Here is a 6,000-nt window from a genome sequence, read left to right on the forward strand (position 1 = left end):
AATTGACTGTATAAAAGTTGGGTGAGCCCCAGTATGTGTGTGTATTCCCAGGGTAAGGGGAAGCACCCAACTTTGCATTGTTGTAGTAATAAATGTTCTTTGTTCTCAATTTTTGTCTCGAGCAATTTCTTTAAAGGTACTTTAATTCCTAACAACAGGCTTATGTGATGGTGAGCAGCTCCTTTTCTTTTTTTTTTAAATTTTTTATTTTTCACACCATAAATCACGTTAGCCATGATATACACTTTTTCTTTTTCACACATATACAGTGACTTTTAAGCAGCTCCTTTTCAATTTGAGTGTATCGCGTCTCCACGTCTGTCATTGAGCGTGATGCCAATGGGATGCCAGTCATCATATTTTTGCAGGGGAACTGCACCAAGCCCACTAAGTGATGCGTCTGATGATATCTTGACAGGTCTCGCTGGGTTGTAAAACCTCAGAACTGGTTCCTCTGTGAGCAGTTTCTTTAGTTCCCTCCGGGACTTTTCATGCTCATGATTCTACTCCCATTCAATTTATTTTCTGTTCGTCTCAATGGAACCATCTTTTCTGAGTGGTTGGATATGAATTTACCCATAGAGTTGATCATTCCATTAAACCTCTGTACATCCTTTTTGCATTGTAGCCTTGGCATGTTCCCAGTGGAGGACACCTTTCTGGGATCTGGTCTGATGCCCTCACTGCCAATAATATCTCCTACAAATGTTAGTTCTCTTACCCCAAGCTAGCATTCCTCTCCATTCAGCTGCAGGTTTACCTTCCTTGTTGCTTCCATCACTTTCCTTAGTCTCTCATCATGCTCCATTCTCGTGGTTCCCCAGATGATGATGTCATCCATTGAGGTATCAACTCCGTCCAGGTGCTCATAGATCATATGGATAGTTTTGTGATCCACTTCAGGAGCCGAGGCGATTCCGAATGGTAACTTTAGGAATCTGTATCTGCCAAATGGACTAGTGAATGTGCACAGTCTTGAACTTGCTTCATCTAATTTTAACTGCCAAAATCCTAATGATACATCTAACTTCCTGAAAAACTTTGCATTTGCAAACTGTGACATAATTTCTTCATGCATTGGAAGCTTAAAGTGTTCTCTTTTTATTGCTCTGTTTAGATCTCTTGGATCTAGGCAAATTCTAAGCTTTCCATTCCTTTTGTCCACAACAACGAGTGGACGAACCCACTCCATTGGCTCATCTATCTTCTGAATCATATTCAGCCTTTCCATCCTGTCCAACTCTGCCTTTAGTTCCTTTTGAAGTGTAAATGGAACTTTTATGCATTGGTGGCACACGTTTATCCACTCTAATCGTGTGTTCTCCTGGAAGGCAGCCTAGACCCTGAAATAGGTCATTGTACTCTTTCATTAATTCATCATAGACTATCTCTCCTTCACTTTCTACAGCGAGGACTCTTTTTACCAGGTTTAGTTTCTCACAAGCTGTTAAATCTAGTATGGCCTGTACATCCTTTGTACCATAATGAATATAAGCATATGCTCTCTGTCCTTGTGTTTCACTTTGACCGTGCATTCTCCTTGCTCTGTACATCAATACCTGAATATTCTGTCACCTTCAGTTTAGTTCCATACACCTTTGGTCTGGGTCTAATCTTCTTAAAATGAGTCTCTGATATTACATTAATTTGTGCTCCAGTATCCAATTTAATTGAAATGTATATGTCATTTACTTTTAATCTCAACATCCAATCTCTGTTTTCTTTCTTGTTTTCAGTCACTACATGTACATAGAATTCCTTTGTCTCCTTTTCATTTACTGCATGAATCTTGCTTTGTTGTACTTGGTTCCTACAGCAACAGGCATAATGGTTGCTTTTGTTGCACATCGAGCATGTTTTACCATATGCTGGACACTTTTTTGATAGGTGTTGTGTACCGCATCGACGACATAGCTTTCAATTGTCCTTTTCATTTTTGTTCGCTGGCCACGTCTCTTTCCACTTTAGTGTGCCTTTTGTTAAACAGTTTATGTCTGTTCTTGCTCCCTGCATCCATGTTTCAGCTAGTTTCACTGAACAGCTCTATTGCCTGTGTTTTTACAATTTCTGTAGCCCAACAGAGTACTATGGCTTTTTCCAGGTCTTAGTAGTTTTTCCCTTTGTCTGTTATCTGGAATACCACATATAAGTCTGTATTTTATTAGAAAGTTGGTCAGTCCACCCATTTCACACGTTTTGCTTCTGTTTCTCAATTCAGTCACATACTGATCAATATTTTCTTCCATTTTCTGTACACGCATGAATAATCTGTACCTCTCAAACATCACATTACATTTAGGAATGCCATATGATCTCAAGCTGTTCTATTATTTTTTCCAATTTCATTTTGTCTTCTTCAGCAGCAAATGTGAAGTTATTATATACCTCCAGTGCTTTATCACCCATGACATGTAAGAAAACTGACACTTTCACTTCATCGCTTTTCTCGTCAGCTCCGACTGCCACTAAGTACAATCCAAAATGCAGTTTAAATCTGTTCTAATTTTCAGCCACATTACCTGTCAGCTGAAGTTTCATTGGTGGATGTAATCCTTCCATTTTTCACTGTGTTTACTTTTCTTCACTGAACAGTTGAAGACTTTAGATTTTACTTTTTAAAGTATTCCCTTCTAATTTCTTTCATCCCACTTCTGATACCATGTTTCATCTTGTATTCATATGTGTGAGTTCTTAGATAACATACGAATGAAGGAAAAGGTTCTTTACTTCAAAGTTGTTGTAAGCACCACCATGAAGCAGGCCATGAGGCTGCAGCCTCCATTACAGATCCTGCATACTGTGTCTCAGCCCCCTGCTGGTAGCCAAGTCTAATCAAACAGTAAGGTATTGCTAGTTGCATTGCAACCATGATCACTATCATTACAGCTGAAGGACCTGTTTATTTATTGTGCATTTGACAGTAATTCCAGTCATTCTTCTACATTCGTGTTACCTTGCAAAAGCAAATCTCTTGAAATCAGTTCATTAGTTGTAAGTGGACATTATTTACATTGACTGTGCAGTCAATTTGTCAAAGGGAAGGCTTAATTGCAAATTTGACGCTTAATATGCTTTTTTTTTCCCATGCTAGTGTTGCAAACTGAGACTCAGACATTGTTCAAAGCCCTGTGTCATTGATTGTTTGCTGATTACCTTGTTTGGGTAACCTTCTCAATGAACTTGACAGTGAGCATAAATTGAGATTTACAACACTTACACTGTTACCACAGGGCAAATTCTTTCAAAAGGTTTGTTTCAAGTAACCTAAAAATGTTTTGCTGCTGAATTTTGTTTGTACTCAGCATCTGATGCCTCTCATGTCAGTGTCCAACAATAGTCGGCCAGCACTGATGGACTCCTGTTGCCCTGATACTGCGTTGCCATGGTCGCAATGTCCTGGTGAAACATTTTCATCCTACTGTGACATTGATGAGACATTTCTGCTGTATTGAATCCTCCTGGAGACAATAAACACTATTGTTAAGTACACTCACTCTGCGATTGCCTGAAGAACATGTGCATCAATCGACAACAATGTAATGCACAGCATCTGTAGATGTGAGCTGCTTTTATACCCGGTCTGCCTCTATCCTGTCTCAGCATACCCAGGCCTAAAATATTTGCATAGGACCTGCACTGAGTGCATGGCGACGCATGGTTGGACTGACCAAAACAGCTTGCTTTGTGGGCAATCTACTAGTAGACTTAAGATATGACAGGAAATCACAAAAAAAGTATCTATGTGATAGGAAATTTTTAAAGTGATTTTCATGATCAGCAGCCCAAAATCCATAAAATACACCCAAAAGTGTTCAGGAGGCAAAATCCTCATTGTCCAGTGTATTTGAAGAGGAGATTCTTTGCAGAGCTGTGGCGAGTTGGAACACTGTGCTCCAGTAATGGTCTATCTGAAAGGATAATAAGACTGCAGGGCCTGTTTTGCATCCTGCAGTGTGATTAGGGTGGTACGTACTCTTTCAGATTGATGAGCACGATGGTGTTATTCATCGGGCCACACTTCAAGGTGGGACTGCCCTGGTGTTTGCGTCAGGCACTTCCACCAAAGTGGGACCACGCAGGGGTGAGGAAGGCAAATCTTGGTCCTGAAGCCGGATCTCAACTGAAACGTTGACTGGCACATAACGTAAGAAATAGGAGCAGGAGTTGGCCATCCGGCCTGTCGAGCCTGCTCTGCCATTCAATATGATCATGGCTGATCCAATTCCACCTACCTGCCTTTTCCCCATATCCCTTCATTCCTTTTTTAGTAAAAATCTATCTAAATTAATCTTAAATAATTTTAATGAAGTTGCCTCAACTGCTTCCCTGGGCAGAGAATTCCACAGATTCTCGACTCTCTGGAAAAACAGTTTTCCCTCATCTCCGACTAAAATTTACTCCCCTGAAACTTGAGGTGGTGACCCTTAATTCTGGTCTCACCCACCGGTGAAAACAATTTTCCTGCCTCTATCTTATCACTCCCTTTCATAATCTTATGTTTCTGTAAGATCTCCTCTCATTCTCTGAATTCTTCCTCCACAGATGCTGCCTGAGGCAATGAGAATTTTTTTGGAGCAGACTTCAATAAGTCAGAAGTGCAGGGACAGGCCCTTCAGCCCACCTGTCTGTGCTGGCCACAATGCCAAATTAAGTTCAATTTTTAAAAAATTTAGATTTATTTAAAATGTTTAAATTTAGACATACAGCCCTTTCGGCCCACAAGTCCGTGCCACCCAATTACACCCAATGGACCTACAATCCCGGTACATTTTTTTGAATGGTGGGAGGAAACACGAGCACCTGGAGGAAGCCCATGCCGACATGGGGAGAACATTTACTGCACTCCACTAATCAGCTTGCTTTTTTTCCCTTTCCCCTCCCCCCCTCCCCCCACTTTAACAGGTTATTCCAGTTCCTACTTCCTTTCTCTCTCCACCTAGCCTCAACTCCTTACCCCCCCTTCCTGCGGTCCCCCCCTCTCCACCTATCATCTCCCCCTCTTCCCCCTTTTGTTCAGGCATCTCTCATGTTCCCCCACATCTTGATGAAGGTCTCCAGCCTGAAACGCTGGTAATTATCTGTACCTTTGCTACATAAAGGCATTGTTTGACCTGCTGAGTTTCTCCAGCATTTGTTTTTTTTCACTTAACAGCTGGTGTCAACAGAATCCTGTGTTTTACCCCGGGGGAGAAGGTACAAATTCCTGACAGACATCAGAGAGACTGGGCGCAGATGGGGAGATTGCATCGCTGAGCTGTGTACACTCTTGTGTACTGTCCCGCCAAGACCACCCGCAAATTGGAGGAACAACACCTGATTTTCCATCTGGGCTCTCTCCAGCCTGATGGCAGTAACATCGACTTCTCCAGTGTCTGCTAACCTGTTCTCCTCTTCCCCTCCCCCTTTCCAGTTCTCCTCCCCCATTGACCCAGCCATACCTCCTCCCCCTCGCTTGCTGCTGTCCCCTCTCTCCCTTCTCCACCTGCCACCTCCTGCCTTTGTGACCATTCCTCCCTCCCCTCTACTCCTTTGTTCGGACGCCTGCTGACATTTTCTCACACCTTGATGAAGGTCTCAAGCCCGAAACGTCGGTGATGTATCTTTACCTTTGCTACATAAAGGACACTGTTTGACTTGCTGAGTTTCTCCAGCATTGTGTCTTTGCTATGTTAACCGTGCCACCTTGAGAGGGCAGCACTGAAACGTTGGTAATTTATCTTTACCTCCTGTGGGCCCTGAGAAACCAGCTGAGTTCCTCCGGCATTTCCCACACAATGAAGCCAAGTATAACCACACGCACCTTCTCTCCCACCTGATCTACTTGCGTGGCCACTTTCAAATGAATCTGGACCCTAGATTCCTCCACATCAAATTCTTGTCTAGTTGCCTCTACCAGCCTCTGTGCTCCAAGATGAGGTCTTCCAGTCCAGCCCAGCCCTTCCCTTCAACCCCCCCCACCCCTCCTTCCACGTCATCAGATAATCACTGTCTCTCAGCAAG

General features: G+C 42.6%; 1 long non-coding RNA gene across 2 annotated transcripts in view; it reads left to right on the forward strand.

Annotated features, from left to right (window-relative positions):
• LOC138760019 (uncharacterized) overlaps positions 1–5,638 on the forward strand; it is a 42,592-nt gene extending 36,954 nt beyond the window's left edge. For both annotated transcript variants that reach the window (XR_011355331.1, XR_011355330.1), the window contains one exon: positions 5,153–5,638. This is a non-coding gene — a long non-coding RNA (uncharacterized lncRNA). The remainder of the gene's footprint in view (positions 1–5,152) is intronic.
• The last annotated feature ends 362 nt before the right edge of the window (positions 5,639–6,000 follow it).

Source organism: Narcine bancroftii, chromosome 4 (assembly GCF_036971445.1).
Source record: "Narcine bancroftii isolate sNarBan1 chromosome 4, sNarBan1.hap1, whole genome shotgun sequence".
Classification (NCBI taxonomy): Eukaryota; Metazoa; Chordata; class Chondrichthyes; order Torpediniformes; family Narcinidae; genus Narcine; species Narcine bancroftii.